General features: G+C 38.1%; 1 protein-coding gene across 3 annotated transcripts in view; it reads left to right on the plus strand.

The window, feature by feature from the left end:
• Positions 1-869: 869 nt before the first annotated feature.
• AKAP6 (A-kinase anchoring protein 6) overlaps positions 870-27,906 on the plus strand; it is a 256,262-nt gene continuing 229,225 nt past the window's right edge. The window contains exon 1 of one of the 3 annotated variants that reach the window (XM_036384804.2): positions 870-977. The gene's annotated coding sequence lies outside the window, so the exon portion shown is untranslated. The remainder of the gene's footprint in view (positions 978-27,906) is intronic. The other 2 variants (XM_036384805.2, XM_036384806.2) reach the window with 2 other exon arrangements.

Below are 27,906 nucleotides of genomic sequence, written 5' to 3' on the forward strand. Positions count from 1 at the left end.
TGATGGCTACAGGCTCAGTCTCCAGCCCCAGGCCTTCACAGGGTTATGGGGAGGGGCTCTCTGCTCTGCCAGCCTTCCTGCTCTACCTGGAGGCTGGCAGCAGTGTGGCCCACTGGGCACAGCAGCAGCTTGCCCACAGCTTTCAGAATCTTCACTCTGTCTGATGGGCAGATGAAAGCCAGGCTACTCAGCATGCAGAGGGCAGTGTGGTTTGTCCTACAGTTGAAAAATGATAAGGAGATTTTTACTTGGTTGGCTAGAAACTTCTTTACCCTCTCCTGAATAAAAAGCCACCCCCATGCCATTTTTTTAAAACTCATTGTCATTCATTCAACAGTGTTAAATCTGCTCATTTTGAAGTATCAAGTGTTTTTCCCTAGCAACAAGATTTTTCTGTAAGTGACAGATTGGATGTAGGAGCAGGGTGGGGCAGAGTGAAAATATATATTTCTAAAAATACTGTTCAATAACTACTGCCTTTAGAGCCTTAGTGTTAAAATCATGCTACTGATTGTTTATTTTAAGTAAGGTTCCCTTAAATGATAACCAAATTTGACTTATAAAATTTGTTCTTAAATTGACACATACGATATTAAGTTTTAAATAGAGAAATAAATTATAGCTCATACATCTCAATTCTGTATCACCACGTAGGAGTTATTTGTTTAAAATATTCCTTAACAACAGGCATGTACTAACATGGGCTCTAAAATCTGTGGCACCATACTTTAAAAGCCTGTTTGCATTTTGTCTGTTTCTTTAAAGGGCTTCCGTATTGTCTCGGACTCCCCTGGAAATGCAGTAAGGATTCGTATCACATCTCGGTTGCCATAGCAACAGCAGTCTTTCCCATAATGAGCTGCATCATCTGAACTGATGTCACAGCATCATGCAGCAGGTCACACAAGGCACCTCCTAGTATTGCATCTTACAGATGTGCCGTAAACATCAAAAGAGGATGATTTGAACAGGACATGGTAAGTTGCAAAATATTCTGCTGCTCTTAATTGCAGGGTTATTTTTTCCTGTTTTGTAAGGTTTTCCTAAGTAAGTGTGTGGGTTTTGCCTTGTAAAATCATTTTGAAGAAAGATGCTGCATGCCTAAGTATTATTTTCAGGCGGACAGGCTAAGACAAAGGCCTACAGAAAATGCATTCAGTCTGAATGTTTAGACTTGCCTTTGCATTTGTGATAATACCTGAATATTTGAAGAGGGTATATTTAAATTTCACAATCCAATTAAAGTGGCTACTGTCTGATTTGCTTAAATGGAAAGAATATCTGTTCTCAATTCTAATGCCATAAACATAGCTTGTGCTTTTCCCTGTCTCTTCATTTAAGCATTCTTATTATGTTTAGCTCCTCTTTGACCCTATTTTTTCTCAGTAGCATGAATATCACCTATTTACTTTCATTGGCCTTCCATGGCATGATAGCACAGAAAATGCTGTGCAAACTGGCGCTGAACGAGCAAGTGGAACAGTATTGATTTTAAACGTGGTTTAAACGTACTGTCCTATTTCTACTGGTATTCTTCAAAAAAGCAAAACGTAGATTTAATTGTCAAAAATAACCAAGTATTTTGAAAGGACAGTAGCTTTTAGCTCTTCTACTCTTTTACTTTCTTTGACTCTGTTTTTAAAATTATAATATGAATTTAGTGAATTTTTAGAACTATCTTTTACTGGAAAGAAAACAAGCTTTTTTTCTGCTGCAACTGCAGTAAAAGGTGTAGCCAAAGATTCAAGCATTCTGAGGGGGTTTGCTATGAATAAAATAATAGCAATAATTAAAAAGGTTTCCACCTCTATCTTGGGAAGAAAACACATATCTTTTATATTTAGAAAGCTGGTTAAAATAATGTCTACAGTATTTAGTAATTCTTTACACTGTTGAGTATTTGTTTATGTTGTATTAAGGTTTTTCTTCGGGAGGCTAGGTTTATTTTGCTTAACTTCAAGTTAATCTTGCTGGATGGTATATAACAACATTATTGTTTGATTTTGCATGTTTGAAATATTGTCTTTCAGCTGCTTGCTATTAGAAGGAAAAGAAAAGACCAGACACATGTCATTTTAATTGATCAATATGTCCACTAGGAATTAGGGAGTGGTCTCTGGCTCTGTTTCTCCCTGTGTAGTTTATATTTCAAAAGTGCAGCAAGAAAAAAACAACCACTAATTTTGTAGTGATATCAATATTTATTGTGGGGTTTGGTCCCTTCTATTTGATTAAATAATACATATAGTGAGACTTCTCTTCATAGGGGTGTGTGTGATGGTCTTGTCTGGCACAAGCTGGAATAGTGCCCTTATATCTTAATTAGGGAGTCTGTACAGAATCATATCTGCTTTTTTCTGCATGGCCTGGGTACCTCTGTTGGGTTTTTTTCCCCACTGCAAAACATAAAGCAAATGACTGTAAATTAATTATTAGAGTTATGTTTTATTTATTTGCGATACATTTTACAGTATGAAAGTGGTGGTCTCCTGCACTTGCAGTTCCCATCAGGCAAACTCGGAAGGGATGAGTTAGCAGGAGGCTGGGGGCAGGGCAGGACAGCTGATGCCTGCCTAGTGGCAGAATCGGGTGTGAGGAGAGCTGGTGAGCAATGCCCTGAACGTGCAACTCTAGGGATCATACAACAACAGCCAATGAGACATGGATGTAAGATATTTCTGGTTTGAATGTTATGCTTTTAGTATCATCAATAATAATAAATGTATTTTCTTAGATTTTTGAAGTGACTTGATTACAACTAGAATTTCTCAGATCGATGTAAAAACTTAGGGGAAACATACTGGGTGAAAAAGGACAACTTTTGATGGTATTAATGGAGGCATGACCTACTATGAAGCCCTCAGTGAAGAATTTTTTTCCCCCCTAATAATAAGAATACTGTGATTTTTAATAAGAATGTGATTTTTAAACACTTTAACAAGTTCCTGTTACTATCTATTCCTCACACTTCTTACAGCATTGTTTGCACTGGGAAACACCTGCTAATAATGGAGCTGTGATGGCACTACTTGATTCTTGTTAATCTTGCCTAATTCTGACTCCTGCTGAGTACTTTGATTATAGAATGCTTCCAGTTAATTTTTGTATGGGCCCAAGTGTTGCACTGAGATCTGTTTGTGAGGATATGGAAAAGTATGGAGTGATGAAGAGAATCTTTCTATGAAGAGCAAGCCTGATTGCCTGAGAGCATGACCAAATGTAGAAACACTAAAGATACCACACAGTTTTGCTTGTTGTTGAGGCAGATTCATAACTGGTACAAGTGAGACAGCATTTGACAGTGTGAAAATTGTGCTGCTTTCAGCTTTGTTTCACAGCTGGCCTTATACCATTACTGAAGCAATGTTTTGTAAATTCATGTATTCTTCCCTGAAGTGGCTGCATTTGGGCAGTTACTCTGAAGGCCAGAGTTCCTCTGTATCTGCAGCATCATACTGACGTGGAGTTGGAGATGGGTGTGTACCAGTGAACTGAAAGGATGTTACTGTTTCATCTTCATTTTGCTCTGAAGGGTTTTATTATATCATCAATTAACTGGCTCTTACATAGCTTAGAGCTCAGTGCACAGAGAAACAGAAGCTTGGTTCTTCCCAAAGCAGCTGTAGCAGCTGATGACAAAACCTGACTACAGCAATGGAAGTTGGTACAATTTTAACACTTTGTAGGGTGCTCTTTTCACCATACAACAATGCAAAGCCTGCCTAGAGGGGATCAGAGCATGCCCTCAAGGGAAGGAAGTTTTCTTTCTTCCCTGAAGAAGAGTTGAGGGAGCCCTGTGCTCTGAGCTTTGTCTTTTCTGGGTCATGTTACAGTAGCACTGTGGGTGGGTGTCCTGTGCCTCCCACCTCTGACAGATCTGGAATGAAGCTGTGTTCAGAAACTCATCCCTTGAAAGTCCAGTCAAAGGAGATCTCTAGCAGAAGTACTCAGGTGTTGATTAGAATTGATGGCATTTCCAAAATCCTGGTGAAATATTTCCTTCAAAATAGTTGAGGAATTGGAAATAATTTAAAAATTCCCATGCCATCTCCTAGTCTACTTGACACAGCAGTGACTTTTACAGAAAGGTTCATGAAAGAAATACTGACAGAATTATGGGCTTGATTGTTTTTTTCCTGGTCTCTGCTGAATACTCTTAGCTTCAGGGAGGGACAGAATGTCTGAAGTTCCAGAGTTGCTTTTAAAAGAAAAAAAAATGTGTATTAAAAGATATCATGTTTATCTCTTGAAATATTACATTTATATTTTGTATTGTAAATATGGCCCATGTTCTATAATGAAATTTCTTTATAGTTTGTAATGAGGTGATATACTGGTGTTACTGGGACAAAATTAATAATACATGAATGAAAAGATGACATCAAGAAATCATCTTGGAACTAATAATTATGTCTGAATAGGAGCATTTCTGTGGACTGGACAGGGTAAAGGTGACTTTTGCTTTTCCTCTTCTATAAAAACAAACACTCCTTTTCTGCAGCTAGAATTTACTGTAATGAAAGTTGCAAATGTTGCCCCTATAATGAGTTACCCAGACTGGGCCAAGTGTTTCCTGCCACTGGAAAGGAAGGAATCAATGCAAAAGCTGAGCTGGATGGAGACCCAAAAGGAGACCAGATTAGTGAGGGAACAGGACATGAGTGGGTGAAAGTGGCAATGCATGGGCATCATATCTGATATCACAGTCATGATCCAGAGTTCTCCTGCAAAGGCAGCTCCCATCTTGGGCTTCTAAGCCTCTGGAGACTTTGACAGAGGGCAAGGCAGATCTCAGCTGTGTTTCTAACCCTAACAAGCTGTTGCTGTAGTCATTTTCTGTTTAGTCAGTGCTTAAAGGCCGCCTGTACCTGGCTTGCTGCACAGGCATGTGTACTGTTTGATCCATGCTCCTGGACAAAGACCTGTGGAGGTGGAGTATTGTCCTCCTCATATCCAGTCTTATATTTTATATTGTTTATAGATTAAAAAATAAAAGTACCTATCTCCACTTCATATCCATTAAAAAACCTGCTAAAGGTGTGTAATGTAAATCCTTCAGCTAGTTTGATATGTTCATATTTATATGCATATATAATGTCAGAAGGGTCACCACAGAAATCACTCTTTGAGTATCAAAATGTGCTTTCCTGAAGCAAAATTTCTTATTTTTAACAAGCCTTCAGAAAAGCTTTGCTTCAGAGGAAAAGAGGGAATAAATTAAAAACCAATCCAGATAGCTCTTCCCTTCCTGTTTGGTGCATGAAAGACAGGTTTCAAATATCTGGACTCCTGAGTGCTATGAATCCCAGCAAGGCTGACTCAGCTTTTCATCCCTCCAAGGTCAAAAAATTCAGCTCAGTGTACTTTACAATGTCTGGCATTTTCAGGCAAGATGTTTCAAGCCAGGAATGCTCTCTGCTCTGTGTGAACTTGGTTTTCATGGCATGTGTCAGATGCAGGCTTGCCCTGGCAAACTTGGCCAAAATGCTGTTGCCTCCTGCTTGTCCAGTGTTCAGTCCTGGTGGCAGGCAAGGAGGGATTTTCCCTCAGCTGTGTTGAGAATGTCTTCTAAGGTGCCTAAAAGTGGAGATAGCTTGTAAAAATATGGCATGTCCTCCAGCTTGAGGGATAGTCTTTGTGTCCTGAGGAGAGTATCAGCCTCAAAGTTAAGGGTGGAGACTGAGCACTGTAAATTGCATTGACACTTCGCTGCCTTTGCCAGCCCAGTGGCTTCTGGAACTGCTAAGAGCACTGAGAGCCAGCAGTTGGCTCTGGAGACTCGCTGCTCTGTAGGGTGAGGCAGTAGAAAGGTTCTGAGAAGGGGAAGCACCTGGCCCTGGGGGCAGCAGGCACAGAATTACTGACCCCCAGCACTGCTGCTGCCCCACATCCAGCTGCTTTCTCAGAGGCCCAGAGTATGCTAAGTATTGAGCTGGACTCTGCATTCTCTCTTTGGCAAAGAGGTCTTTCAAGTGATGGTGATTTCAATGAGGAAATAGCTCTATAAAATACTTTTCTCAGCCTCCATGGTACCGTGTCTTATGGGAGCTGACACACTTAGAAAGATGGCCTTTGTTAGCATGAGGTTGTGCTAAAGAACTCCCAGCATCTGACTGAGGAAGCACCCAGCTGCAGTAATTAGTTCTGCTTTCAGTCTTACTGTATATCTCGTACTTTTGTATATGTTTTGTGTCTTTCATGAGCTGCCCTGTACTGATGCTCTTGTTCGTTCAATGTTGTCCCAGTTTCAGAATTAGGATGCAGACATGAAGTTGCTTCATGTGCTGTCAGCTGTTAATGTCAATTTTTTGCTAGCTGGGTGTGTGGATAAAATGAAGAATGCTAGTATCTGAATCCAAGTTTGGTTGTTCTCGATGTAATTTTTGCAGCATTTTTCCTCTGGTCTGAAAGCTTATAGCTGAATCTTTACTTCAGTCTTAAAATGCATCCTGTGTATCCTCCATAAGTCCTCCTTGCAGGTTATCTTAGACTTGTATTTGTTTTCAGCTCCTCTCAATTCCATCATTTATTGACTTCCTCTGTCTTTCTTGTTCCACCTTGCTGTTCCTGAATTGTTTGACTGTAATTGCTCTCTTCTACAAAGTTGTCATTCTTTTCTTATTTAAACACTTTGGAAAAATGTTGCATTTTTTCTGGACAGTTTCTGTGGGACTTCGGGGTTATTACTATGTTTTAAATTAATAAAATTCAGACTTCTCTACTGGAGCTTGGATAGAACTCTTACAGTGCTAGGGGCTGTAATGATTTGCCTGAGAAACAGGCAAATCTTTTCTGACTTGTTTGCCTTGATTTTCAGCTTAACTTGAGGTGAATAAATTTTTTTCTTGCTTTTCTTAAATATTTCCTTATAAGAGATAAGTAATGTGCCCAAGTTTCTTGGAAAATCTCTGGCAGACCTGGGAGAAAAAGCTATTTTTCCTGTTGCTTGTATAGAACTAAAAAAATTATCTTTTATCTGCCTGTCTTTGTATTTTCCTGTTGGTGCTTCTGGTTTTTTTCTTGGTTGGCTGTTTTTTAATGGTCATGGTTTTAGTGGATAAAGCTGAGCTTTTGGTGGAGATCCATCATGAACTTTCAAGGGATTTAAGGCAAAAAAAGTTTGTTACCTGCTATAAACTAGGCTGCAAATTAACACAAGAAGCATGGAACATTCTAGTTTTCAAAAGAAGAGTATCTGCTTATCATAGTGTTTTAGAGAAACTGACTGTGTTGATTAAAATGAAACAAAAAGCTGCACCTTTATGCAACATAATAATATGCAACAAAAAGGAAAAAGTTCTGTGCACTCCTTGGTTAAAAAAAACCACTTACAGCACAACAAAACCCCACATTTGTTTTGAAAGATTTAAAACAGCATTTCCTTTATTGGCTGGATAAGTGCTCCTCTGTTGTTTAACAGATTGCTGTGATGGAATATTCTCTGCCAAGACATTTGATACAACAAAACATGTCTGCATAATAGGAAAAAAAGCAAACAATGTACCTACCAACTGAAATATTATGCTTATTAGGTAGAAAATTGGGAAGTAAGGACATATGCCTTTTTTGCATTACATAGTACAACATTAGATGTTGGTAACCAAGTTCACCAAGAAATGCTGTTAAACAGATGATTGTATTACATTTTCTATATATATATATATGGTTTTGACAGGTCTTTATTTGAGAGGCAGATAGAACATGTACAATGAACATAAACCAAAAAGAAAAGAGCCTGATATTGTCAAGTATGAGGGCTGTATAAAATTGTTGTTCAGCTGATATTGCAAAATAAGCCTTAAAGAAACTTAAACAAAATACTAGTTAATGGTGAAAAAAACTAATGAGAAACTTTTCTTGATGTTTAGTTTTTGTCATGAAAAGCTGTACTTCAGAGCTGAGTGCTATTGATGGAATAACTACAGTCTATGGAGAATGTTTTCAAATAAGGACATCTTTCAAAGCTGTTGCATGAAGCTACTCCAGGCTACTTGCAGTTTTCAAGTGTGTTAGATCATGTCTAGCTTTTCCTGCTGAAGAGGCCAATTCCCTGGCCAAGGCTGTACTAGCTAGTATGTGTCCTTCCTGTACTTTAAGCTTCACTCCTAGTCTCCTAAAACATACCATTTTTTTAGACTTATAAATCAGATTTAGATTGCTAAAAACCCCTCCCCTTCAAGCTCATAGCTTCAGCTAGAACAGGCTGCTATGTGTCACATTTCAGCATGCCTACTCTGTTGCTAAGGCAATGACACAGCAGATATGTAAGTTGCCATTTTAACAGTCAGCTATTAAAATCTGCAGAGTCTATTCTATAGATCCTTAATATGCCATCTAGTCTTATTCCTTCTCAAAATTTCATCCTAGGATCTTACTAGGTCATTAACAGCAGCAAGAATTTTTTTTCATGTTAATATGCACAGATAACCTTTGAAAATAATTCGGGGATTTTGGGTTTTCTTGTATCTGGAGAAGGTGGAATCTAAATATACTCTGTGCATGATATAAAAACAGTGTATCAGCAATAATGATGCTAGCTCTTTCAGAAGAAAAGAATTTTGACCCTTGAAGTGCTTTGCACCTGTATGCAATGCAGTAGCTTTTTAAAGTAAACTTTTCAATAAATGTAGAGGCTTGATTTTTGTATTTCTGTGAATTACACTGAAAACTTCTGAATTATTCCTTCTGCTCTGCTTTGTTAGGTCATTTTGAATTGAATTGGAAGTTCAGTTTTATTTGCTGGTCCCACCTATGTGATCCCTTTTCTTTGCTGTAACTTGTAAAGTCACTTTAGTCAAGAGAGAGAAATCTCCCTCAGATGTCTCTTGTCCCTCTTCTTGTTACTTAGTTAGTGTTTGTTCAAGTCAAGATGTTAGGTGTTCCACCTCCTGTGCTTGTCATGAAAATGTACTGAAACTAGTACTAGGAACTCCTGGGTTTAAATGTTAGTGTAACAGGATAGAGAAGAAAAGCTGGTCAGAGAAGTGATAAGCTACAAGAAGGGTAGTGAGTGGCCTGTGATACTTGAACCAAGGAGACTGGAAACTGCTTCTGGCTCTGATACTGAATGTGCCCCTTTCACATTGCCTCTGTACCTGTGCCCCTTGCTCATCCCTGTGGAATGGACATAATGTCATTGATTCCCTTTGCAAACCACTGTGTGTTTGTGCCAGGTGACAGACACCACTGCCAGTTTAACTTAACACACAGGGATACACGTACAGGCAAGTGGCACACACCAGAGAGAATGGTGCAAGGGAACAGGGCTGAATGGAGGAGATGTGGGGGCTGGAAAATGCCATGTTAAACTTAAAGCAAGGAAACTAGCTTTGGGGATTTTTGGTCTTAGGCAAAATATTGCACAGCAGAACATTTACAAAATATATCGAAAGCTCAGTGGTTTTGGCAGCACAAATTTGCATTTTTAAGTAGTGTATGCTCAGCTATGTTCAGTCTGCTGAATTGAAAATGTCAGCTGAATTCTACAAGTTAGTTTAAAATGACCAGGTAAATATCTGTACTGGCTGAGTTGAAGTGATTTCCATACAGATAGAGAGGCAGCACCTCTGTAAAGCTGGATGCAATATGTGCATGCCATTCTTAAAAAGAAATTACTGGGTTTTGTGAAAGGGGACCTGCCTACTTTTGCATGATCTCCAAGGGCTCCTTTCCAAAATTAGAGATTGATAAGAATTGTTCTACAAGACACTGTCTTTTCAGTTACTGCAGACACATCAAAACACCAGCTGTTGATCCTCATGAAACTTTATTGCCTAGGTTTTGTTCAGAGAGCACACAACCCAAACCAGCTATTGACAGATGGATATGCATTAAATGAGATACAAGATACATGATGGGACCAACATCTGCTCTGAATTAGGCAGTCCCTGGATTGTGGAAATATTGCTCTTTCCAGTCTAATAAATATTTTTTAAACCAGAATAGCTGTGTCAAGTAAGCTAAGGGTGAATATTTTCAATTAATGTGCCAACAGCTCAGGGAAGAGGAACATAGCAAGAAAGGCACTTTATGAGTGATCAAGAGTAAAAGTAGATCTCAAAATAACCTCTATTATTTTCTGACTCCCAATATAATTTAAAATCCACTTCAGTTTTGTCTTAGTCCTTAGACATGTAATTCTGATTCCTATATTCATCTTTTGAACTGCTAAAAATTAAATCTAGGGATGTATTTAGTAAGTAAATTAAAACAAGCTAGTCTGCTAAACCCAGCACCTAAAACCACTGCTAGACATGTGAACTCCAACACCATGTTTTATTGAACTTTATTGAATGGTTTAGAAATTGAATTATGCATTTCCCTGTGTTCTTACTGACTGTTAATTGTTGATGGATCCTTTTAATCTGAGTAATACCACATGGTTTTAACTAGCCCTTAATAAATTCAGACTATGGACAGCCATTACTTAAGCAAAAGTATGAAGATAAAATAACATTTTTTTTTATATTTGTCAGGTGCTTTATTGGTATGGGAGAACCACAGGGAAGGCAGAGGTTATAGAGAACCTCAACAAACCTTCAGCCTGTGAAATGATATTTCCCCCAGCTAGATCCAGCCTGAAAATTATACAGTCTGAAAGTGAAATTTGATACCACTTGGAGCTAGGAAAAATGCCAGCTTGGCAAGGCTCATAGTTTTTTTTTTTTTAGCAATGTTTTCCTAGACTGGAGGCGGCCTCAGGGATTATAATTAGCCTGTCTTGGACTGATTAGTGTTGGGTACTTGAAGATCCTTGATCAGCAGAATAACACGTCCTGACAGCCCAGTGGAAGAAAGTCCAGCATTTGACTTCTCCTTGCAGGCAGCTGAGAAAAGAATAAATCCCTTTATGAGAAAAATGGTGGATGTACTGAATACTCAGATGTGGTTATCTCCTGGGCCAGGATGCAGAGTGATGTATTCCAGCCGTTCAAATAATTTTACTGAAAGTGAGGAAAATAAAATCTGTGCCATAAGACTGTATTTAAGTTCTTCTTTTCTGATTGATAGCTCATAACTGCCAGCTGGGCCACAAGCAGAAGGTAGCTTTCTTTCTTCTTCTAAGATCTTCTAACACATCACAGAATCAAAGTTAGATTCAAATGGGATGAAAAAGGTAATGTGATAAACCCCAAAATTCTGTGCAGTGACCTGTTAGAAACCTGATAAAGATGTAAATATAGGGCAGATCACCAGCCATTGATAAAAAAGTTATGGATCAATTAGCAACTCCATCATCTTGAGAGTCTGAAAAGTCTGATAATGTTATCAATCAGAGTATTACACTTTTTGGATGGTAATGCAATACCAATTATATCCTTTTTCAATGTGAGGAAAAACATTGTTCTTTAAAGAGATTATAGGAGTAAATGTACAAGGTAGGAAAGGAGACTGATATCTATCATTCACTTGACATAGATGGCTGTTCACCAGGGATGTTGACTCCAAGTAACAAATCTAGCAGACAGCAGGGAAAACTCGATTAACACTCCCCCCACCAAAAATCCAAGCTTCTGAGTGTGTTCTTTTTAATTTTAAAACAAGAGTGAGGGAGCTAACAAGGCATAATGGTACTTTAATGGCTCCCAGTGAGATAATTCCTGCAGCAGTGATGAGGAGGAAGGCTGTCAGAGTTCCCTTGGGAGCTGTGCAGAGCATGGGAGGAGCAGGGTCTGCAGCACAGCAGCAGTGAGTGGGATTCCTTACCACTGATGATATTGCATGCTGATAAATTATATTTTGGAGCTGCTCCAAAATATCAGCATTAGGTTATTCTTGAAGCTACCTTAGCACTTACTCCTCTCACAGTTATTTCTCTGCTGCACCTATTACAGGCATGCCAATGAATCTTGCCTCAGGTGCTGCTCAGTTCTTGGTACAGATCCAACTCAACTCCTGCTGACTTCTCATGTTTCACTTCTAATGGAAATATAAATCTGTAGATCCTATTCAAGGCTTAGAAGGGTCATTAATAAGCTTCAGGCCCAATATCTTCCCATGTTGTGTGGGGGTTTTTTTGTTTTCCTTTTTACCCAATTCTGTGATTTCCCCAAGGAAAGTGTCATGAAGTTGAACAAAGCCGAGCTGCATTCTTGGAAGAAGTAAAAACATTAGAAATGTATGTGCCTCATTTGAGATTGAAAGGTTTGATAAAGGGTTGTGGGACTGTAAAGATTTGGGAATAATCTTGCTCCTCAATTTCCTGCCAAAAAATGAAAATGTTATTAGTTTTGCCTGTGAAGTTCCGGTTGCTATTAGAGTACTGTGAAGCACTAAAGTGTTTTTTGTGTACTGGAAAGCTGATTATGATCTGAGTATGAGTAATACTATGCAGGTAGGTTTTAAACTAATTTTTCAAGAAGCTAACACGAGTATTTTGCCTTCTTGAGAGATGAGAAAACAATCTTCTCAAATTTTATCCTGGTTTCAATTTCTAAAACATAGCTTTAAAAGGGTAAGGTAGCCAAAATCTTCAGGAATGCATCAAAAGTGTTAAAGTGAATTTATTTTCTATAAGGCCAAGTAAGGTATCCACGGCTTTAAAGTAAGATTGAAAAAATTACTAATTTTTATGTGGAGTGGTCTATAATGGTTGATAATGTCTTAGCATTTTATTGGTTTTTGTTTTGTTCTTATTTGAAATGTAAAAAAAAAAATTCCTAGTACTGAATCTGAAAATAAAAGGTCCTTGATGTATAGGAAACAAAGTTTTGCACAGTGAATTCTTGGGACTAAAGCATGGTGGTAAACTTAAAATGTGAATTTATGGGAATTATTTATGATAGCCCTAGGGAATGAAGTCCTATTTATGACAAAGCAGGCATAACAGTGATGGAGTATACAGGCAGTAAGAACATTAGGGTCCAAAATCACAACTCCATCTGCTGATGTAATTCCACCTGATTTTGGAGAAGAGCAGTAGTTATGGTAAATTCCAGGGGGTTTTTTTGTAGCTCCTAGAAACCAATAAGCCAAACACAACAGTGTGATCCATTTTGGTATTAATGTTATACTTCTATGCTTGTTGGTATCACCACTGTCAGACAGACTTTTATGTGAAGTCATGCACAGATGCACAAAAAAGTCACAGGTATCTCCTCCCCACCCCAAATGCCCACTGTGCTAGCACTGAGAGTCTGTGAGCAGGCCTGCAAAGTCACCTCCCAGGAACACAGCAGGTATGTGAGAGGGTGTTAAAGATTTGTGCTGTGACCTCCTATATGATGTATTACAAGCTTTTTGTTTTTTGGGATCTTTACTGCTAGAAATATATGGGGAGTGCTAAAAACGAGTATCAATATCCTTTTAGGATGCTTGGGCAGACAGGGAAGGGACTTGTGAGGAAGAAAAGAATTGTGCCCAGGGTGTGTTTGTGGAATCAGGGCTTCCAGCTCCATGGGAAGGTGAGAGTCAGAGCCTGCACAAGCCTCAGAGAAGGGGCACAGAGCAGGAAAAAAGGCTTTGGCCAGAGCTACCCCAGGTAGAAGAGGGGGAAAAATTTGGTTTCTGGCTACAAGAAGCTGAGGGAGGGTAAGGTAACAGCTGAAATAAACAGGCCAGAACTGCTCCTTGACAACCCCGTGGGCCTTGGTTCCTATTCAGCTTCCGTCAAAGTAACATGAACATTGCAAACTCCTCTGTGGCCATTTAATGTGTATGATGCACTATTTCTAATCATATTTGGAATATGGTTAAAGAGTTAAAAAGTACAATATGCAAAAAATATATCTACTGGCTTTATTCTGTATGGTTACAGCATGCAGAAAATGAATCAGCAGCAATTTAAGACCACAGTAATAATAAATTTAACTTCAGCTAAGCAAGCTCATTTTTTAAATCCTTGGAGACTCTGCAAGACATTTTAATGGGTCCTTTGTGATGTGGATATGTCCGCAGTTTAAAAACTGGACTAAATGGTTCCTTTTGCATAACTTAGGAAGGAGCTTTCATACGGTAATGATTTTAGGTCACTGCTAAGCTAGACCAGATGTGGATGAATGGCTTAACAGTGAAATGCTGTATATCCCATTACAAAGCTTTCTAGGTCTATATCCTTACCCTCTTGGTAATAAGCTTGCAGTTAATGAGTAAGTTCTTAATACAGTTATACGTCAAAAGAGGCAATTGTAGTTCCACCATGGTTTTTGATGATGTTGAGGAAGCCAGTCATTGACAAACTAAATTGAGAGGGTGTTCTGTAATTAGGAAAAATTTTGTGTATCATTGCTGCCCAGAAAGATATTGTCTCCCTCTGTGTTTTAGAGGTTAGAGGAGAAACACATTGAAACCATAAACTAAACTTAATTTCTGGGTGAAAAGAAGGAAACAGTGCAATGTAATGAGCTGCCAAATAAGGAATGAATTTTCTGAAATATCAGCTGCAGTCTTTTAAATATGAGCAGTTTTTGTCTAAAAATAAGACATTATTGATTTTCAGAGATTAAAAAAGTTATCTTTCTCTTGTCTGAAATATCAGGAATAACAAAAGATAATTTATCAACCTTTCTGCTTGTTGATATTTAATAATGTAGAATAAAATAGTTCAGTTGTCAAGAACCTGCAATGATCATCTTGCCCAATTGTCTGACTGCTTCAGGACCAACCAGCATGTTGTCCAAATGCCTCTTAAACACTGACAGGCTTGTGGCATCAAAGACCAACAGCTAAGAGGGCTGTTCCAGTGTTTGATCATCCTCTCAGTGAATAAATGCTTCTTAATGCCAAATCTGGACCTCCCTGGCCCATCTTTGAACCATCAAAGAGCCATTCATTTGAACCACCTGTTCTGTCACTGAATACCAGGGAGAAGAGCTCAACACCTCCTACTCCACCTTCCCTCTTTGGGAAGCTGTAGAGATCAATGAGGTGTTGTCTCTAAGCCTCCTTTTCTCCAAACTAGACAATCCCAAAGTCCTCAGCTGCTCCTCATAAGAAATACCTTCTAGTCCTTTCCCAGCTTTAGTGCTCCTCTCTGGATGCATTCAAGGACCTTCCCTTGCTAATTGTGGGACACAGACCTGCCCACAGCACTCGAGGTGAAGCCTCAGCTCTGAGTGCAGAGGGGAAATGTCCCCTTTTGGCTGGCTGGAGATGGGTTGGATACACCCCAGGTTGGGTTTTCCCCCTGGGCTTCCTGGGCACTCACTGCTGGCTCACACTGAGCCGCTGCCAACCAGCACCACCAGCCCTTTCTGCAGGGCTGACCTCCAGCCACTCCTCCCCACATTTATACTTGTGCCCAGTGTTATCCAGATTTATATTATAACATAATAATTAAAAATATTAAATTTATTAGGCTTACAAGCTCAGAGTGTTGAAATCTTGGTTGTGTTTGGTGGTAGTTCTATATTTGTAATTCACTCTTAGTTGCCCTTTTATTTGTTTAGACAGATATTTTGGGGTCAGAAATGTTACATGAACCCTTTGAAAATCAAAGATCATCCACGAAACATTATGGAGGTGTTCAGCCAATTAACTAATGAAGCCTTAGTGCATCTGTTTACCTCACCATTAATTTTGTCTGTGTCAATGCTTTATCAGAGATGAATAAAACATAATTCAAGTAAATAGAGAAGAATTTAATTAAAATCCATGTTCCTTTAGAACATCTGTCACAAAAAATAGATCTGTCCTATATATACTTTAGCATCAGTCCACATAAAAAAATCTTATGTGCTGTAATTTTAAAAAGAACTGTGTTTGTAAACAAAGTATTTTTATGGACTTTACATTTAATAGTTCAGATAATTCAAAGAATAGGCTGCTTGCCTCTGCAAAAGAACAGACAATACCAGTAGATGTGCTACTTTCTGAAAATAATAACTATATCCCTCTAGCATGTAGCTCAATTTAATTACTGCTGACTTTTACTTTTTTTTCCCCATGACTATTAGATTACCATACTGAATTATGGTCTCCTTAATAAATCCAAGCATAGTAAAACACTGTCTTTAAAATAGCACTGAAGGACTTAAATTGAAATTCTGCTATCAGTTCTCTTTTCCTCTGTGTGAAACTAAATGAGAGCCACAATTTCATATTTTTTACAGCTGGAGCACATTGGTTAAAAAATGAATGCCTAACCTGTTTGGTAGACAAGCTTAATAGGCAAATGATATTCTTTTCTCTGGGAAATAGTGCATTTTCTTCAGGAGTTTGAAGATTCCTCAGGATTTTAAAAGTATTCAGAAGGACTTGGTACAATAGTTGGCAAGAAGAACTGTCTATCCATAGACCAGAGTGAGACCCAGGAAATTTTTTCAATACAATGATATGGGCCAGAATTTAAAATTCTTTATGGCTTCCCAGGTAAAAAAAAAAAAATACCAGAACAAGACTGAAAAAGCCACTTTGGTTCCCATCATTTAGATTTTTATTTAATTTATGCTAGAGCTTTTCCTTTTTTTCAAAATTAAAAAAATCTTTTAGAAACATTCTAAAATGTGAACTTTTTTATTCTGAGAAATGTAGGAGCAAAGCTAATATAGCACTCTGATTGTTTAAGTCTTGTTTCTCAGTAAGCTGATTTTAGTTAAAACTTTACAAATGAATTTTAAACAATAAGGAAAGAGAATTTGCAATTAAAGGCCCAGTTTCTGATGTCGATGAGAGAAATCTCTTATCAGTGCTGTAATGACTAAAAATTGACAAGTTTGAAATGAATGGATTAAGGGACATTAACATAAAAAAACAACAAAAGCTGTAACACTGGCCATGTATTTAAAACCTCTTTCAAGGTTCTAATCTTTCAGAAAAAAATCTCCCTAATCACATTAATTCAGAATTGTATGTAGTTCTAGAATTATAAAGTTTACAGAATAAAAATTTTCAGATAGAAAAATAAATGAAATTTTAATAGTAAGCCTAAAGTTCATATTAAATATGACAGCCATTACAGTCTCTTTCATTGACAGTTTCATAAAGAAAAATGTATTGCATGTAGCAACACAGTTAAAATCTAAGTGAGAAATTGAATTGCAGCTAAAAATAGGTAGGTTTGAAGACTGCAGCTTTAATGTGTAGGAAAATATATTGGTCTTTTGGAGTTATTTGGTCTTGTCGAGCTCTTCAGGCTTTTCAGAAGGCAAAAGAAACATTCCTGTGGCTAATATGTGGCCTAGCCTAAGTGCTTGCTTGTGCCTCAAACAATTTGTGATGTGAATTTTTGGGACATTTTGTCCTACTTTTCTCTGCAGTTTGAAATTGTGAAGTACTCTGGGAATACCTTCTTGTGGCTTTTCTGACATGACCCAAATGAAAAATTAAATACTAGAAAACACTGTTACACTTTTGGTGTCTGCTATCTACTGCCTGTAACACCACAACTTTCTTAAATCAGTGAAGATAATTACCTTAGGAAACACTGTGCTGGTTACCTAGCCTAAGAAAGTGTTTTGAAATTTGTGAGCTCTCGAAGTTTTGATCAGACACTAAACTTCCATTCTCCTAAAATCCAAGTGGCAGACATAATTTTTGAATGATTCGAAGTTACCCTAGAGCTAAAAACTTTATTTTCATTTTCACAACTCTTACCTTTCATTGCTCTTTTAAAAATTCCTTAAATTAAGAAGTGATGGATACTGTTGAATGAATGAAGACAGGAACAACATAAACCAGAATGTTGTCTAGAATGAAAAGCAGTGGGTAATTGAGTTAGCAGTCTAAATCTGTGGGTCATCTAGCACTTGATATGTAAGTGCTAACTTATGTTACTGTTAGGGGGACTAATACAAATTTAGGTACATTGCTTTTTATGAAAGTTTTATGAAGGGTGAAGTTCTTTAGAGAATTTGGAGAAAAGGATCAGCAGGATGGGACTTACAGTAATTTGTTCCTAAACTACAAATGCAGAGTTGGATTCCTTCCAAGCTGGTATGATGGCAAACCTGAAAAGGCCTATACCAAACCTTTGGCTGGTTGTTGCTTTATAGATCTATACTGAAATAAAAATCTGCTCTGTATATCAGCATATTTTTAAAAGACGGACATGAGTGACTACAAGCATATGAGGAATAATGCTTCACAGCTCCAAAAAACTGTAGTGCATATATTAAATCTCTTTTATCCTGGGATGAGAGTCCTGGGACAAGTCTGCTGCTGGCAATTCCATAATGAAGTGCACTGAGAAATAGATATTTTTGTTTGGTGACAATTTATTGTGGTCTCAGGATATAGAAATCCTGAGACAACAATAGATCAACTTGCTAGCTTTGCAGCATATAGCACATTGATGCAGAGAACTCCAGCCACTGAAACAGAAAGGCTGCTGTAGTGGAATATTCTGCTAAATAAAGATAATCAATAAATACATTTATATAAAACATAAACAAATAAAACCAAATAAATACAATAAATATATTTATCAACTTGAATTATTATTAGTGGAATATGGCTACTTTTGGAGTTATCAAATTTACAAGTTTGAGAAGCCACTCACTGCAACCCCCTGTGTGGTAGGGATGACCAACAGTGTCCACCTCAGAATTATCTATATGCAGTGTCTACAAGCAACTAAAATAATGATGAAAGGGATCTTGAAGACTGACTAATAACTTCAGTTGAATATTTGCTATGGAAGTATTTGCATTATCATAGCATTACTCATAAATATATATGAAGCCCTAATGTACTCATACAAATGTATAGCTGTACTTATTAATGAGTTCTGGTATACTAAAAAGCCTTCCTTTATTTCAAAATCCTTGCTTGAAGAATCTGTTCACCTCAATTTCAGGTCTCCTTCTATCTTCTCATAGGTGGGTGCTGATGCTGCATTTCCCTACCTCTAGTGTGGTCACTAGCAGATGGGAAATGGGTCAAACCCTCTCAGAAGCCATATGTTTGTTCCCAGTGGGGAGCTGAAGGAAGAAAGGATTGATTTAATCCTTATTACTGCAAGAGCAGCCGTGTGTAAGGTGCATTTCTCCTAGGACTTTAAAATATTAATTCTAATTAAGGCAGGAAGTGAATTGGAAGCAGAATACAATGCAGTAACTCTGTACATGCATTTCTATTTCATTGTGATGGGTACTTTCTGCTGCTGCCTGTTTGCTGTCCAGCAGCTGCTTCAGCATTTCCCTGGCTTGCAGATTGTTAGCTGTTACCAGCACTGCCTTTCCCCCCTCTCCTTATGGAAATAATGGGCAGTGCAGTCTGCTGCAACCTCCTGCAGCACCTGCTCAGCTGCAGACAAGCCCTGGCTGCTGTGCTGGTCTAGAAGCTGGTTTGACTTGTTGGCAGCTCTCTCTGTAGCTCCTGCAGCAGCTTGCCTCCAACCACTTCTCTTTTCTTCAGAGTTTCTTGTTCCTTTTGCTGACACACACTCACTCCTGTGGACATACCTTGTTTTAACTGCAGCAGAGTTTTGTGAAAGCAGTGTAACAATATTTTATTATTCTGTCTGAAGGTGGAAAAGAAATTTTTTCCCCTTGATATTACTGAGTCCCAGAATAGAGGAAATGCTAGCTTTTTATTTACTTGAGGTATAGGCTTAGATTCTCTGCTCAGAAACTGCTCCAACTAGTTTAACCACAGGACAGGAAGTGATAAACAGAAATTAGGAACAATTAATCCAGAAGAAGGGCAGTGACCTTGCAGTAGCTATAAGGGATCCTACCAATAAATGAGACATAAATTGCACTATAATGTGGGAAAAGTGTCATATTCTTCGAGATCCAGGCTGAAAGAGGCTTTTGGGGATTTCATTTGAAATGTTCTGCATTTTCTGATGACTAATACAGATTTTAGGTTCTAAGAAGTTTTGTGAGTAACAAAAGCATAAAATAAGTGCAGGTGAATCTTTCTGTCATGTCCTGTCAACATTTGGTGGGTTTTCAGACCTGCAATACCAAAAGATTTCAAAATTTTTTGATTTGAATAGTGGCATAGATGATAGAGGCCTTAATAAATTGAATTTTTCTGAAAATTTCGCAGTACTGGTCTTGATGTCAGCAACTGCACATAGTGAAATCATATCTAGACAAGTGTGCCTTTATTTGTACATTCTGCTCAGCTTGTAGTAATTGCTGCACTTGGTTCTGCCAAATATGAATAATCTGCTGTTTTTACACTTTGGTCCCTGTCTCTCTTGAATATCTGGGATGTAAAAATGGAAAACCATAGTTCTTCAAGGTTTAATGTCAACAGCAAAATGAGATTATTACAGAAGCAAGATTTGCTTTGTTATAATATCACTCCTACCTGTTTTTTCCCTTGCTATAGTAATTGATTTTTCTCTCTGTCACTGTTTACTTAAAAAACTCTGAGCTAAAGATCTGTCAGCAGAGTGGATGTGGACACCAACCCCACATTTTGCCTTCACTTGTTCTTGGAGCTCCTATTTGTTCACTACGTCTACTTTCTCATCTAAATGTAGCCAGCGAGAAAGGGAAAGGGTCAAACTCCTCTTAGCTAGTCCTTATTGTATTCCTTGGAATTTATAAGCCATAGCTTTTCCATGTGCATTCCAATTTTTTTTTTTTAATGTGCTCAAAGAGGCATCCTCTGAAAACTATCTGCTGTTGCTTGAAATTTTTGGGTGGAACTGCTGCATCTGAATGCCACTTCAAAGTCAAGAGCCCTACTGTTAGTCACTTTGTGAAGTTGTCCAGAATCTTCATGTATTTTTTTTTTCTTTCTGCTGGTGGGCAGCATGTCAGAAGGAGGACTTGCCAGGTCAAGCCTCTCAGTTGAAATGCCCTGTATCTAGAAATATGAGTAGACTAGGATGTAAAAATCAAGCCAGGGCATTTCTAATAAAGAAGCACAGAAAGAGGAAACAGGAGAATGTAGCTAAGCTGGAGGGAAGCCTCAGTGAATGCACTGGAGGGCTGTCAACTCCCAAATCCTTAACTTGTACTGAAGTAGACTGAGGTTAAATCTCTCTCTCTCGAGCTTACCTAGGGCTTGGATCTGAGGGTTTTTATTGGCTAGCAGATCAGTTAGAAAGAAGACTTGTGAAAACCATAACTAACTTGGAGTGAAAATTTGTTTTAGGGGTACCAGACATGTTCTTTATTTCAGTCTGTATTTATTTCGCTCTTACTGTTTGCCTTGCTTTCATAGGAACATTGGTGTAGACCAGCCACCAGCACTTCAATCAGAGATACTTGTGTACAACTTGCACTAGTCTAGAAACCAAAGTGGTGAAAATGCTGACAGCATATCTATAATTCTAATGCTGTTTGATAGCTACATGTACCACGGTGACAATCTAGGATGCTTTTTCTGTGCTTAAAATATGCTGTAATTTCATAATGTTCAAACTGCAGGCTGGATACCACCCAGAGCAATGACCTCTGACTCATCCAAAGAGCCAAGTGCTGAGAAACCACTGAAGGTGACTGTGTGCAGGGTTAGATTTACAGCTAGAGCTGTGAGACAGAATTGAGAAGGAAAGATATGGGAATATTGTGTTAGGGTTGGAAGGCTTAAAAGAATACCAGGACTAAGACATTTGATCAGGGTGATTCACCACTGTACTGGGGGAAGTCTCCAGAAGCATTCTAGTGACAGGAGTGTGAGGCATGTTCTTCACTATATATTCAGCCAGGAACAAGGTACAGCTGGAACCAAGGCTCAGCTAGGAACAAGGTACAATCTGTCTCTCTTGCATCTCTGAACACACAGACTTGAACCAGTTTTGCAACTGGAGCAAATCAGTGAAACTCTATTAACCTAATTGAGTCTGATGCTCAACCTCAAGGGGCTCATGTGCTTTGTTTTGAGATTCTTCCTTTTCTTCTGTATTTCTTCCCTTTCACCTCCTCCTCCCATTTACCTGGCAGGTTTGCAAAATTTAATATAATGGCTATTTAACTTTCCTTCATCCAGTGGCTATTTTCTGACTGAAGAATAGGAATAAGTAGGTCACAGCAAAATACTTAGGATGTGGAAACTATTGGAGCTTTGTAAACTGTGCGCATTCAGGTAAAAATACCATCTATCTAGTAGACAAGGTATTGTCCTGAATGAGACCTATTTCTTTGCATCTGGAAGGTCACATAAAGATACAAAGGCATTTAGATTTATATGCAGGTGACTTTTTTTCCTATATATCAGTGTAAAGTGGTGTGTAAAACCTTGGTGAAAGAGTAGCTTTGGACATGAATTTTCCAGGTGGTAAATACCTCAAGTTGAATTTTCTTTGGATTTCTTTTGGGAGAGGGAGACAGAACTTCTGCAAAATATAAGAGAAATGTAGATTTGCTAGTGATATTAAAAAAACAAAAAACAAAAAAAGTGTAAGAATTTCTTTAAGGTGCTTTAGTATCTTTAAAATAAGACTTTAAAAGCATACTGTAAAAGATGAACTTAATACTGGCAGGAGGTTGATCTTCATGTCTTGCATGATTTTTTGCTTCAACAGCCAGTCAGGAGATGTTGTCTTGAAAAATTCTTCATGTGAGTGAGATTTACTGCTGGTTGCAGTTTACCCTGCATTGCTTATTGAAATTTCCAAGGGTGAATTTTGTATTCAACATGGAAATGTGAGCAGGAATGTAGTTTTCCTCTGTTTTTTTTTTTTTTTTTATGATTTCTTTGCAGTTTTGCAAGCATGGAAGAGATAAAGGGGATTTACAAAAGGTTCACACAAAGTGCAACATTTCCCATATCACAAAACAGTGCTCTAGCTTCAGACTGCATACATCATAACAGAACATTCAATTATCACAAAATTTCTATTTATTTTTCAACTTTTAAACAGGTTCAAAATTATTTGCCAATCAGATTAAAAGCCTTTATATTGCTAGATTGCTTTATTTCCCTAAAAGCACCTTAAATAGCAAGTACAGCCCAAATTAGTTTTACATGCTGTATTTCATTGTCTGCCTCCAACAAATTTTCAAAACTCGTATCTGTTAAATATTAGTTAAGCATACATCTGCTGTTTTTAAGCACTCCTGTGTAGCCTAAGCTCTTTAGTTTCCTTGCCCATATCTTGTCCAAAACAAATGGTAGTCCATTTGGTTAATCATACTTACAGAATTGCTCCCATTTTTCAAATTATGCTGTGCCTAAGAAAGGCCATGGGGATCTGTTCCCTTCTTTGTACTATTGAAATGAATCAGAGAACTGCTTTGCCTACCAACTGTTATGCACCTAATTAACATTACAATGTAGTGTTGTAGTTCCAGTATTTATTACAGAAATCTTTCTCCCAAGACCCCAGATCAGTTCATTAGTCAGTTGTGATTGTTTGGTTACTGCTTTTTATGATGCTCATAAAAAGAGCCATCCTCATTATTGCTGTAAGTGTAAGTTACATGCATTCAGGTCTTTGGTTTTGTTTGACTCTGGTTGCTGGAAGCTACTTGAACATAAATGATAAAGATAAGATGCAATTGCATCAAAGCATGCCTTATTCATGCCTGAGTGAAGTGAAACATTGTTTGTCTGGGGGGTTGTTTTTTCTTTCTTTGGCGTGTTTACCATGGCATGTTTACCATTTGTGGCATGTCATCCTCTCTCATTTGATAGGAGTGCAGTTCAAAGGAAGGCAGCTGGGACTTCTAAGAGATCATGTGTTTTTGAGAGCACGGTGTGCCCAAAAATTACCAGCTATGCAAAGTCTTCTATGTTTTCTCCTAAAGATTTACTGCAAACATAGACCAGTGTTGCTGGTTTTCTCTGCATTCCAATGCACTTATCAAAAGTTTTGTCAAAACTATGTTAGTCAGTCTGCTGCTAATCTAAACAGATTTGTGTATTTACTTGGAACAAACAAATCTGACATATTTTAATGTGTTTTATATGAACAAGCATTATGCTAATGCGTGCAGAATATTTGCATAGATGGTTCTCTTTCTCTTTCCTTTCATTGCAATATATGCCATTGCTCTCATCACTTGTGTAATTCTGTTCCACAGCAGCACTGTGTAACACTGCAGAGGATGCTCCATTCTGGTGCTCAGCCTGTATTTCCATTTCTTCCACTAATTTAGTAAAAAAAGGAAATGCATATATATTGGTATATTTTTAAGAGAACACCCCTAAATGAAGAAATGTGAGGAACACAAAGGTTCTTAAATGCTCTTCACAGCTGGGTCATAAGATTGAGGAGCAGCACCACATGTTATTACTTCAGAGATTTGCACTTGCAGGAAACAACTTCCAGCCATTTCCTCCCTGCAGACCCTGCCTGCAGGCAGGCTGTCCCTGAGTTAGTGAGGGTCATGGAAAAGCAGTTAAACTGTTCTGTTTGATTGGGATCTCTTTTCCTTCTCCCTGTGAAATCATGGTCTCTCCCAAACAGCAGCTCCTTTAGTTCTCTATCCTCAGCTTGAGATCTTTGACAGCTGAGTTTTATCTTTACAATAAAGGAGTTTGCTGCCCCATGCCCTGTTTCCAGGGTGCCTACTATTACTATTTCCTCTACAGATTTTCTGCAACAAATATCATCTCTCATCTCTGCTTTCATTATGCTATAGCCCATAGGAGGATGTTGACTGTACTTACTATCATGGGCAGCAATTTACCTTACATCACAGTGTTGCCTGCTGCAGGTTACAGGTGAAGCTACAGAGCAATCTAGAGATATAGAGAAGGTGTTAGCAGACTGTCTGTACTGGTGGATATTCCTCTTGTGAATCACAAAGAGTCAGTGATTTTAAACCAAGCCATTCCCCAGTCAGATGCATAGTGCTTATGCAGGATTAACAAGCAGTTAAGCAAGAAACCTGAGCTGAATAAAGGTTATAAACAGACCCTTGCTCTGTGTCAGAGAGCAGCTCAAACAGGGTAGTGCTTCAGTTCAGGATGGCTGCTGTGACTTGAACAGGCCACCTGTTTGGGTTACATTTTCTGGGCACTGAAGATGCCTACCAGTATAAAGACTTGGAAAAATCCAAAGATATCCTAAAGGTGCTTTTTAATTTTTGGTCCTCCTGAGATATGAGTTCCTTTGTGTGCCTTGAGGACAGGCAGCTGATCACCATACAGCTCAACGAAGGAAGAAAGAAAATGGTTCTGGTGCTTTTTAATTGTTCAGATGCACCTAAAGTGCTATCTTTGGAGCATTAGCTTATCTCACATTGTATTTTCATTGATTTTCAATCTTTTCTTTTAAAAAAAGTAACCACCCTTCACCCTGCACTTGCATAAATCCTGCACATGTCATTTCTGTAGATGTAGGTGTATAAAATATGGAGGGCAGAAGTAAAAGATTACAAACTCCAGCTTCTCATCAGACCATATCTCTGTCATGGTATGGATTTTGTTTCTTTGAGCAACCTGGGAAAAAATATAGGCCTACCTGCTTGAAAACAACCTGACAAGTGTCAGTGGAATCTTTTAAAGGAGCAAGAGATAGGCTACAGCTGCAGCTTTTGGAAAGGTATTGGGTCAGGATTTTTATTATTCCTTGCTGTGGACCGATAAATATTCTTTCCTTAAGATCTTATGAAATGCACAATTCTTGCCTTAGCAGCATGCTCCTAATTAGGCTTGTCATCTGATCATATGAAGTTTCTCAGTCACATTCACACTTGTCATGAGTTATTAAAATATGCTTCTGACTTGTGTCCTTGTCCGCCTGCGTTTAAAAAGAAGTCTTTCATTTTATCTGTTTCACAGAAAACCCTGAGCTTTTTTTTGTCAGCATGCAAAGCATGGTAAGTGGTATAAATAGAGAAATTACTGGTTTAGTCCACACTTAAAACCTGAAAGTATAAAGAAAAAGTTTCTTACTATCACATTCTAGCTTTGGAGAACTTAATTAAATAAAAATGGCCGACTCTGGGCTTAAAAAGATTTTTTAAATATGTATTTTTCATCCTCCAACTTTCTCCTTTGGTGTAAGGCTTGGCAATACTTATTCACAAATCATGCAGAGCTGTGGCAGGTACAAGCATGGTTAAGCATAACATGAAGGGAATTTGAAAAAGAAAAAAATGTATCTGCTTTTTTGCAAAAGTCAATAGCAAAACCATCTAGCATGTAACAGCATTATCGAGAACCAGAGAAGGAGCAGGGTGGTATTGTTTGGGTTCAAGACCTAACTCCTAAGGACTTTCTACCTTGTAGAATTAATAACATCAAGTTAAACTCCAGCTATATGGAGAAATAACATGTATTTGATGTAGCTCAACAAGGACTTTTTAAACTAGAAACCCCCCCAAAATCCCTAAAACAAAAGCAGCATGACATAAAGCTATGATTTGAACATGACCTCACATTCCTTCCCCTAGCTCAAATACCTCTCTCCTCAGACACTTGTGGCTTTGCATTTTGCCAATTATTTTTTCTGCCTTGGAGTAAGAGATTATGACCACACCAGGTACAGATAGTCCCAGTGGAGAAATATTTGGAGTCATCTTGCAGAAAAATGTACTAAGCACGACATGGACTCAAAAAATTTCATGCTGCACTCTAGTCCTTTCTGTTAAGATACCGATTTTACCTTGGGAATGAGATACATCTCTTCATTCTCCTATATGATTTGTTCAGACCTTTAGCTGGAGAGCAGTTCTTATTCATTCTATGGTTCAGTGTGTATTTAATTATTTCAGCCAGTTGAAACAGCTTAAAAGATGAGTTCAGACTGCAAGCCCAGTAACTTAGAGGATAAACAATCTCTGGGGAAATTAGAAATTTGCCTTCCAATCCCTTCTCTGCTCTGGGGATTTATATCTGTCTCCCTTTCCAAGAAAGCAACTTGGATCATGTTTTCCAAACTCAAGCTTTGATTACAAGAGCCGTCTGTTCAGTCTGTGAAAGCAACATATTTTGACCACATCCACTGGAGCAGTTTCCTATCAGACACTCCTAGCAGTGTCCTATGGAGGACATTGGGAATTTATTCATCCTGTTGGGGTCTTGGTATAAGATGACCAGTAAGTTTTGAACAGATTTAGGTGGCTGAATACATGCTCCAGAATGGGACTGGGGCTCCTCAGAGATGTTGCTAGGTGCCAGGGATTTCACACTTGTCTAGTTTTGATGATGCAAATTGGCAGCTAGATGTTAGAATTGGACACCTGAACAAACATCCAACTCTAAACTCATGTAAGCAAAGTACTTTGCTCTGAATGTCATGAACTTCCTAGGGATTTAGTCCCTAGGGAAATAGTCTTGGATGATGTTAATGGTTGTGTGGCCTTCCTATAATTTTGCAGTCTCAGGCAATCCACGAAGTACTCATCAAAATGCTATTATTATCTCACATTGGTCTATTGATGTTCACTTTCTTCTCTGTTTAGATGATAGCTAACCACTGCTTATTTCTGCTTGGGGATGAAACCTCTTGTAAGGACACAGTATTCACAATGTGCTATTGGTATTAAAGTAAGATTCGTGGATATTTCATCTAGTACTGCAGCATGGCATCTTAGAATGTATTAACTTCCCTAAACTTACTGATGACTCTGTGCTTTGGTTCTGCCTCTGCACTTTACATCCAATGTATTCATGAGTTAGCATTTAAATATGCAGTGGCACATTGATCCTGAGCATTTTAGTGTAGAGCTAGGTGACTTGATAATTAAAAGTTGAAAGGAAACTGTCAAAACAGCAGGAGGTTAAAATAAAAACAGGAAAAAGACAATACTATATAAGTATTTAGATCTGATTTTGCCACAATACAAGTTTGTGAAATAACTGCATAAGCAGTGTTTTGCAGGTAAGAACACAAACCTTAGTCTGTCTTTAAAAAAAATATTAAAAACTACCAACAGTCCTCCCCACCATCCCTTTGCTCTGAGTTTTCCTTATATTGCAACATAAATTTTAAATCTTTGAGTTGACATGGGTGCTGAGATAAGCCACAAGAACAATGCATGAGCGATGGAATTGGTAGCTGATACAATTAGCTTGTGAATATGAATTTAAATTGGCCTCTCATTTCCTGATGTAACATGTAATATTAGTTGTAAAGTAACTGCTAAAGAATTCTTTTCCTCATTCTTGTTT

Source organism: Molothrus ater, chromosome 6, assembly GCF_012460135.2.
Source record: "Molothrus ater isolate BHLD 08-10-18 breed brown headed cowbird chromosome 6, BPBGC_Mater_1.1, whole genome shotgun sequence".
NCBI classification, from domain to species: Eukaryota; Metazoa; Chordata; class Aves; order Passeriformes; family Icteridae; genus Molothrus; species Molothrus ater.